Here is a 10,206-nt window from a genome sequence, read left to right on the forward strand (position 1 = left end):
AGCGTTGTGCTCATCCATTTTTCACTTTCATCTTTATATCTTTCTATTCTCTTTGAATTGTCTATACATATATATTCACTTCAAACTCAGGGACAGCAAACTATAATTTTCAAGCCCTTTAATACACCTGGTGCTTTACAATTTACAAAGCACTTTCCCAGATTTTATTCCACAGTAAAAACGAGGTCTCCTGTCCAATGAAAGTACCACTTCACGTGGTTTCATGCCAAAAGCAATCGTTTCACTTTGCCTGCGAATTTCTTTTAATTACTTCAAAAAAAGGAAGTAGGCAGGCGACTCAAATTCACCCAGATGTTCAAGTTCAGCAACCACGATCAAAGGGAGAGAGAGAAATGTGCTTTTCTTTTATTTCATTCCCCTTGAGCATCTTCGAGACCCTTTGAATGGACAGCTGCCTCTTCCAGGTGACCGCTCCACTTTTGCACCAGGAGGTGATGAGCTGTGCCCTGTAAAGAGTAGTCCTGCTTGCAGGACCCAGGGAGTTGAACTTGTCCGTGTCTTCCCCGGGCTCTGCTGGGCTGGCCTTTCATGTGAGCAGGAAGGAAATGACCGACAACTTTCTCGTCTTTATGGAAGGCAGACTTTATTTCCAGCTCTCAGGTCAAAAGGTGGCGGAAAGAAAACAAAACCACTAAGAGATAAAGGCTAAAAATAATGTCCCGTAGGGTGAATCAACACAGTTTGGGACTCTGAAGACAGCAACAAGGCAAGGATGTGCGTAGGGCTAAATCTGCGTCATCCTTAACAGGTGGTCGTGACCAAAATCAAAATGCCTGGACAGGAGAGGAAGAGGCTCTGCAAACAGGTGTGCTGGGGGGAAGGCGTGGGGAGGGAAGAGGAAAGAACCATTTAAACAAGCCTGGGCTTGGAGCCCAGACACTTTCCCAGCAGTCCACCTCTGGGAGAGCCCAAGGGTTGGGCATGGGCTGGGAAGGAGCTAAATTTGATTTGGGGTTTTGTGGTTTGTGTGATGCACTTTGAGTTTAAAATAGAAATCGATGTGTTTATGCAGTTGGGCTTTCTTTCTCCTTGCTTTTAATTGTCACTTTAGAAGAAATAAATCCATGATTCACAGACTAATGCCAAAAAAAAAGGGGGGGGGGATTCTCATTTGGTGATTTCCTATTTTATAGGAAGCAATGGGAGAAGGGGTTTAAAAATCACACTAAATACATCCGTTATGGACTTTTGATGATGATGATGAGTATAAAGATGATTTATTTTAGTTAGAAGCACTTGCGCTTCTAGCAACTTTCCAGTTTGGACATATAGCCATCTGGGTGATCGATACACTGGTCATTATCAACCATATTTTATAGTTTAGCAAAATGAGATCAGATAAGCTAAAGGGACTTATCTTTGTAGACTGAGCTATAATAATCATACATGCACACACACACACAGGCCAGTCAGAATCATTATTTCTCTACCTGTACCATTAGGTAGACCTCCAAATTAGGTAGAGAAGGTTGGTATTAGATCTGTGGAGCATAATGCCAAAAGCAATACTCACACAGAAGTATGAGGAAGAATCTAGCCCACCTAATTTAGTAACAGCTAGACCCCAAGGGACACCTGGGTGGCTTGGCAGTTGAACGTCTGTCTTTGGCTCGGGTCATGATCTCGGGATCCTGGGATCGAACACCTTCCCCCAGGGAGCCAGCTTCTCCCTCTGCCTATATCTCTGCCTCTCTCTTTGTGTTTCTCATGAATAAATAAAATCTTAAAAAAAAAAAAAAGCTAGACCCCATAGGGATCTGAGCATCACCACCTTACCAGGCCTTTTGGACTATCTGCTGCATAGCTCTATCAGGATGTCCCACTGGCATCATGCCTACATTTGTGAGATGGGACTGGTTATCTTTCTTTATTCCCTTTACCCCTTTCTCATCCTTCCTTCCATTTCTCTGTTAACGTCACTTTTTTTCCCCAGACTCGGGAAAAAACGAGCTCCCAATTTCTCTACCTGCCTTGCCTTCTACCTTCAACCCCCTCTCTTGCTTCATCCACTGAAATGACTCTCATATGTGTCTTTCTCATCTCCTGTTTTAGTCTATCATTTCTCCCACCCCAACAAATGAAATAATTTCTAACTTCCCACTATCTCTAGGTCTATTCCAGCTCCCATCCATCTCACATACTATTCCGGCCAATCTTTCCTTAGATATAACTAGAACACTACTCTGCTCAACATCCTTCACATGCCACAAAATAAAATCTAAACTCATAGGCCATGACAACACTAAAAGACCATTTTCCTCTAAATATACACTCTTAGTGTCCATCACACAAATCCCTACATCTCCCTTCTTTGTCCTTCAATGCCCAGTCAGATATTCACTACTGAATGAAACCTCCCTCAATTCTCTGAGCCATTAGACATCCCATTCTTCCCCTCTGTCCCCAATAGACTCAGTACCTCCCTTGCACCACTTATCACATTTCATCTTTTAAAACAGTGCTCTGTATGTTTCCTAAGAAGTTGTAAAGCCTTTCAAGGGATGCCCTATCCTATTCATCTTTACATCTTGGAGAGTAAGAAGAAGATGGAAAGAAGAGAGAACTGAACTATCATACTCCAGAGTGTGGTCCTAACAAGCTATAACCGTAACAGACATTACGGATGGGTTTTCACAGCTACCCCGGACAGTACAACCAGTTTTCCCAAGGAGGTAATAAATTTTCACCAGGACATTTATGTCCTCTTGCCCGGTTCCCCCTGAGAACAGCTAAATTATGCCATGACCACTATAAACAATGGCTCTGGATCAGGCTATAGGCTGAAACAAAAACAGAATGTAGAGCACAAATCTAGAATTGGGATCACCAAAGAAAAGCCAAGGCAGAGGCAGGTGGAGGAGCTGGCAGGAGTGATATCTACAGGTACTGAAGCTGGAAACCTGACTTGGAATGGACAGGAGCAGACACACAAACAGGCACAAAGTCTGGAGAGGCCAGCTGTAGAGTCGGGAACAAAACAAAACCCCGGCCAGCAAGGGGGCCTGGACACCAACAAGAAGAATGGGCAAGGAGTCAAGTTCAAGCAAGCCCAAGGCCAGAGCTCCAGTATGTGCCAGCCATTACTTTCCCTCTTGCTAGATGTTTCTGAGAAGGCAGGATGCAATTCTGAATGTTATCTGACTTGGGACTTTTAGGTGGAGATTAGTGGAAGAGACAAGGATGGTGGGAGGGAAGCTGGTTCAGAAACTTCTGATAATTTATTCCTATATTCCCAAAAGCACATGGTGCAATGGAAAGCGTATAGCAAATACTCCCTTAACACTTGCCGATTACCTGTTAGATCACAGAGTCTGTCTGTTTGTTGTTCTCTTATGAGCAAAAATAAATCAAGGCTATTCATGGTCCTCTTGCTCAAACTAGCACAACAAATCAAAAAGGATTCAAAAGAAGCCAATTCCTTTGCTCAGGGCAGAGCTGAGCCCCAAGGGAGGAAGAGCACTCTGCTTCCTAAGCCTGGGTAACTGGAAATGCCACCTCTCTTTGAGAGAGTAAGCAAAGAGTCCCTGCCTATTTTAGGAGCAACATAAGAATTCTCCAAGATGTTACGATTTCGAGCAGCAGTAGAGAAGCTAGAGCGAGTACAGTCAAAACTAGATTACTTCCAGAAAGCTTCACTCCGCTCCATAAAAGTACTTAGAAAACACATTTTCTTTCCCAGATAAGAAAATTCATCATATGTCATCATCAAATTTCCCAAAAAAGTCCAAGTTATCTGTTACGAGTGTCAAAATTCAAAGCCAATTGTTCACTCCTATCAGGGCCCTTTCTGAAATCTGAAATTCCCTGATGAATTGGACCTGGCAAGATACAATCTGCCCCTGGAGGTGAGAGGACAGTAGGGTTTATCTTCAGCTATTTCCGTCTGTCCCCTTTGCTCTCTGATCCCTTGAAACCAACTCATTCTATTTCGAATGGTGTAGCCAGTAACCAAAGTCATCAGGAAAAGCCTATTTTTCATCATTTTTGAAATCTCTAATATTTAGTTTAGGATATTTTATGACATAGAAAAGCTTAGAACCTTTAAATGAAATACCTCTCAGTGTGGGTCACATTACAAGATATTTCCTTTCTGCTAAACAAGCATAAAAAACTTTAAAACCCATGAACAAAATTAATATATTTTTTAAAGATCTTATTTATTTATTCATGAGACACACACAGAGAGAGGCAGAGGCATAGACAGAGGGAGAAGCAGGCTCCCTGCAGGAAGCCCAATGTGGGACTCAATCCCTGAACCCCCGGATCACGCCCTGGGCTGAAAGCAGATGCTCAACCACTGAGCCACCCAGGCGTCCCTAAAATTAATATTTCTTAACTAGGACATTTTAGTCAGTTGGTTTCGATCACTAACGTTGTGATCAAATCATTCTTCTCCATAGTAGAATTTGTTTATAATTTATTCTTTTAATGATTTTAGGAACAAAATCAACCCCTTTTACGGCTGCTCAAATGATGGGTTGTAACTGGCTATCAGTCAACTATCAGCCTCTAAAGAGGAAGGCAACACAGTCACTAAAATCCATAATCTCTATCAATACCTTTGGCTGTAAAGAATGTGTCCCTTATAAGTTTTGCCATAAACTAATGCCATAATGTGAAGTTTGCATAATTGTGCCTATTGATATGCCAAAAATTTATTAATGAAGAAATGGTGGGTATAAGAGAAGGTTCTCAGTAAAATATAAAATGTGGGTTCAAAAGTATTTTTTCCCTTACCCTTACAGAAAAGAGGGGGGGGGGGGGAAGAGACAAAGGTTAATAGAATCTCACTGTCATATTCAAATATATACAAATGTCCCCTGATTGGACACACACATATCCTGCAGGGCTCTAGTGGAGCCATTTGCCTCTCAGGCTAAGTACAAGGAATACCATGGGTCAACTTAGGCAAGTGATTGCCCCAAAAATGTGTCTTCCAGGCCTAACTCTGCTGGCCAGTCAACCCATCTCAGACATTCCTGGAATATCATTTCTTCTCATCTCTGCCTGGGCAGAATATAAAACTGATAACAGGGATCCCCAGGTGGTGCAGCGGTTTAGGGCCTGCCTTTGGCCCAGGGCGCGATCCTGGAGACCCGGGATCGAATCCCACGTCGGGCTCCCAGTGCATGGAGCCTGCTTCTCCCTCTGCCTGTGTCTCTGCCTCTCTCTCTCTGTGTGTATGACTATCATAAATAAATAAAAATTTAAAAAAAACTGATAACACACACCTGACATGCACAACATCATTCTTACCAAACAGCAGCATCACAAAAAACTAAATACCATTTGTAGAATGACTTGCACATATAGAGCATGGAATGTGACGCTGTCATTTTAGGCAAAAAGTGATTCTGGATGTCTTGACGCACAAGGAGTTTTTAGAGAAACACCTGACGTGCTACCAGCAAGTCTGAGTTCCCGCATGCAGCAGGGCACCATTTACAGAAAGCCCACATCACAAAAGAGCACAGAGGAGACCCTCTAGAAGGATGAGCAGATGGGGCTAGACTACTGGCATGGAGGGTAGCCATCAACAATGGCTTTGGGTTTATTTCTAAGTTTTCACCATGAGACACTACTGATGTATTTCCCAGATAAATGCCCTCGGTTCCCCTCCCTTCTGCCAACAAGGGTTTCTGTGTAGACACACTAGCCTGTTTAATTATGAACTGGGCAGCTCTCAAGATGAGCCCACCAAACACCCATGTTGGGCCATCCAGTCCACATAGGACATACCACATGGACAAGAAGTCCATCTTCTTGGGAGATGTCTCTTAGCACTGAGGTCTGGTTTTTAAAAGCCACTCTTAACCTGCAGAGCCCAGAATAGTGGTTTTATCTTTTCAATCAACTTTTGTGAGAATTGTCTATTTCCATCATTTCGTCGCCCATGTTGCCCCAAGACCCTCTGGGACCCCTCTGCTCTCTGAGACTTCCTCTGCTGGCTCCCCACATCCCAGCATCTCTTTCTTGGAATTAACAAATCTTTTTTTTTTTTTTTTTTTGTAGGTTTCCCAAGTCCCTCATGAGCTGTTGCACATAAACTGGAATTAAAAACGATGACAAAAATCTAGACCATTTTCCTTTCTCCAGTTGACCAGGCTTCTCCAGACTAGAGTGACAACGGCAATAATTTATGATGATGCTCCAAGTAAACTAATAATGCAGACCACACTAATAAAACATTGTACATCGAGAACCATGCTAATGACCACACAGTGGTCACAAAATGAACATTTTCCCTGAACTCTTCATCCAAAAACATCCCACAGCACTTGCCAGTTTTCAGATATGAAGAAGCCTTTGCCCTCTTCACCACCAACGTGCTGGCTGCTCCCAGAGAGCACAAACAGCCGAGATAGGAAGTGTGCACCTCAAACTGGAAAATAACAAATATGTGAACCAGCTTTTGAAATTCCCCTCCACCCTGGACTGGAGCCAGGACACCACGTCTTCACGCTTCCAGCCGTGCATGAAGGATGTTTGGGGACTTTTCTGATCCAAGACCCACAGGACTGTTTCATGTTGACTTCCAGGGGACAGAGCACTGAGTGAAAGCATCACTTGCCATGGTCTGACTTTTATATCTTCTTTTTAAAATTTATTTAAATGTGTCATAGCAGCTAACCACATCTGCAACTCTATTGCATCCCATTTAAGAAATAGGATAAAAGACTCAAGTCCATCATTTTGTATTTTTTTTTCTAAGTAAGGATTTAAATTATCAACTTGAAACAGAAAGAATCTACAAGTCTGCAACTGAGTATTATTCAAAGACAGGTAAAAGCAGGGAATACCACCAAACCTGACAACTCACCGTACATGAGCTTATCAATACAAAGACACCTGGTCGATTCTAAAGGGCTCTGCAAACATAAGAAATGATTTTCAAGGCTATCATAAAAGGTCTCACAAGGACTTTGACCTACGCATATTGTATAGCACCGAGTGGAGTTTTGGCAGCACACACAATATTTTTGTGATTATTACTCACTGTTATTAATACAAATAATTGACGTAACAGCTGTTCGTGGGCCAAACACTCATGTTTGATATGGAGCTACCAGAAAGGACTTCCAAATTTTCTCAGCCTGCTTCCTCTTCCCCTCCCCCTGGGACCCCAAAGCCACACAGGATGACTCAAGGAGATCACGTGTCTGTGGCATTTTGTGTGTCTGTGCGAACCAGCATGCGTAGACATCACGCTCTCCTTTGAGGGATTTGCACTAAAAAGATGGTAAGGAAGGGGCAAAGCTGAATGTCAGAGGTGACTTCCAATCAGGATATCCCACCTGGAAGCCAGCCAGCTTCCGCTCCTTTGAATTCGGCAAGAAAAAGACTTGACCTTTCTTACAAATCAACCTACAAGCCCTTAGGCACGGCCACCGGCCACCGTGGGGTCTGTCTTGACTCTGACTCGAAATCATTTGGTAACAAGTGAATTCCTGAAACTGACCTCCGTTTGGCAACAAGGTCTGAACATTCAAAGCTGCTTAGTCATTCCCCTTTAAAAATTCACTTAAAAAATAAATTAATTAAAAATAAAAATTCACCTTGAAGTATTTCTCGAATGATTACTCTCAGGAGTCCAGCCAGAACCTGGACAATGTCCTATGTTGCTGATGAGAGGTTATGTGGGGTAAGACATTTTAAAAAAGTAGTTTTGCCTTATTTGATAACACATGTTATATACTTACATGCTACTGAAGATGCTCTTGACATAGAAATCCTGTCTCTAGGAATTTAACCCAGGAAGCATTTGTAGTGTCACAGAGAATCGGCTACAGAAACAACTTTTATAAAATAGTCAAGAGGAAGGAAAAATTGAAAAACGGACCCCTGACAAACCCAAGAATAGTGGCCAGTCACATGAATGAGGGACTATTCATGTATGTGTCTGCTCTGCTGTTGTTAAGGAATGGGAATACTTAAAAGGAATAAAAGCAAAAATGTCCCCATTTTTAGAAACGTATATATTTTGTAAATTGTATGCATTATGTAGGTTGAGATATTGTGAGTCTTGGATGTGGACAGGAGAGAAAAAAAAATGCCTATGTGCACATGCACACACGCACACACACAGAAAGTCAATACCCCAAAATGGTAACAATAGAGATGATATCTGAATGCTCGGGTTGTAGGGACTTATCTACATTTTCTACCTCATTTTTGAGGTAAAAAAAAAAAAAATCTCGTTTTTGCCATAATTTTTTTTTAATTATGTTAAAAATCAGCAACCCAGGGAAACAGAGGACTGTTTATGTTTGGGTTTGCTTTGGTTGTTGACATCGTTGATTTTTTTTTTCATTGTTTCTGGTTCTTGTTTATGTTTTGTCTGTTTGCTTGTGGTTTACAGGTCAGGCTATTAAAATACGAGTAACTTCATAGGCAAAAGGGATGTCTCCTGAATAGATTTCCAGATCGTCCTGGTTTGAATGCCTTCCTGCTGACCTGATGAAGCTCATGCTCTCTTACCTGCCTTGGGGACAGGATACAACCTCAGGCTGCAGGTGAGGTCGACAGGATGAAGGGTGGAGAGTGGACCAGTGAGAAGATAAGGAAAGTGTGTCAGAGTGGTGGTGGTCCCCACACAGCCCTCAGATTCCATGACTCTACCTCCTTCATGCCATTAGGACGAGATCCTTTTTCTGCCACTCCCAGGGGGCCTGGGGGTGACTCTGTGAAGATGCACATGCACACATTTTTTCATTTGCCAAAGGAGCATGAAACATCACCCAGCCGTGGAGCAGATGGCCTCCAGCTACCATCGTGTCATGCAACTTGAGACCAACCCTTCTACCCGAAAAATTCATCCTCACCACGGGAAGGATGTACTATCCTAACCTGTCCTTTTCTTCCTTTATGTCATTTTTTCCTTTTAGGTTACTTCCAAAATAGGAAGGTAAATACATGTTTTAAATCACCAGTGGCAGTGTCTTAAATTATGTCATCTCTTAAAGAAGAAGGAGAAGGAGGAGATGAGGAGGAGGAGTCAAGGAAGGGAAGGGAACGGAAGAAGAGAGGAAGGAGTAAAAGACAAGGAAAAGAATGTCAGTCATTATCTTTCGGGTTCCCTTGCCACGGACATTCCACCTGTGAAGGCTGCTTCTTGCTGTGGGACGTGCTCTCAAGCACTTCTGGCAGTTTCGGGGAGAGCCACACAGACACATTTCTGATTAAACAAATGTTCTGTTTTGACTTATTTATTCAGCAAGGACTTGTTCCCATGGCAAAGGCGGACCTAAAAATCATCTTTGTAAAGATGTAAAGTGCATCACTGCATGTTTAAAATTAAAGCTCAGGGGGAAGGGGAGGTACCTGGGTGGCTCAGTGGTTGAGCACCTGCCTTCAGCTCAGGTCATGATCCTGGGATCTGGGATTGAGTCCTTCATCAGGCTCCCCACAGGGAGCCTGCTTCCCCCTCTGCCTCTGTCTCTGCTTCTCTCTGTGTGTCTCTCATGAATAAATAAAATCCTTAAAAATTAAATTAAATTAAATTAAATCCCAAAGGCCTGAGTGGTTCAGTCCCTTAAGTGTCTGCCTTCGGCTCAAGTCATGATCTCAGGGTCCTGGGATCGAGTCTCACAACAGGCTCCCTGCTCAACAGGGAGAACCTGCTTCTCTCTCTCCCTCTGCTGCTTCCCGTTTATGCTCTCTCTCTCTCTCTCTCTCTCTCTGTCAAATAAATCAGCAAAATCTTTTTAAAAATTAAATTAAAGGCCCTATGTGAGAAGAGAGGCTGTTATTCCACAGTTGATCAGATATGAGTGGAAGCACATTTATTCAAAGCATAACTTACATATTTTCCTCTATCTATTCCCTATACATAGTTGGCACAATTCCTTCCCATGTACTTAAATCATCACAAGTGATGTAAAATTTACCAAATAGGATGTTTCATAGAAGTTTCCTTTGCAGGTATATAAAACCAAAAGAAACATCATAGAGCTCTTCTGCAGAGCATACTCCTGGCTCTAGGGTAGACTCACGAATGGAGAAACAGCTTAGGCAAACCAGAGGCGTTTGACCCCAAACCCACCTCCCTCCCTGACCACCACATTCCATCAGACCCCTTGCTTCCTGGACAGACAAATGCACAGAAAGCCAATTTGTTTCTCAAGGCCCATCCTCGAAAAGAACGAAGAGAATCCACTGATAATTCTCCCCAAACCTCAAGCAAGT

The 10,206-nt window shown here is 42.7% G+C and overlaps 1 long non-coding RNA gene across 1 annotated transcript; it reads left to right on the forward strand.

Moving 5' to 3' along the window:
- Positions 1 to 707: 707 nt before the first annotated feature.
- LOC140607551 (uncharacterized) lies at positions 708 to 7,586 on the forward strand. The gene is made up of 2 exons (XR_012009524.1): positions 708 to 826; positions 6,034 to 7,586. It is a non-coding gene; the product is annotated as an uncharacterized lncRNA (long non-coding RNA).
- Positions 7,587 to 10,206: the final 2,620 nt, after the last annotated feature.

The sequence above is a fragment of the Canis lupus genome, chromosome 16 (genome assembly GCF_048164855.1).
Source record: "Canis lupus baileyi chromosome 16, mCanLup2.hap1, whole genome shotgun sequence".
Taxonomy (NCBI): Eukaryota; Metazoa; Chordata; class Mammalia; order Carnivora; family Canidae; genus Canis; species Canis lupus.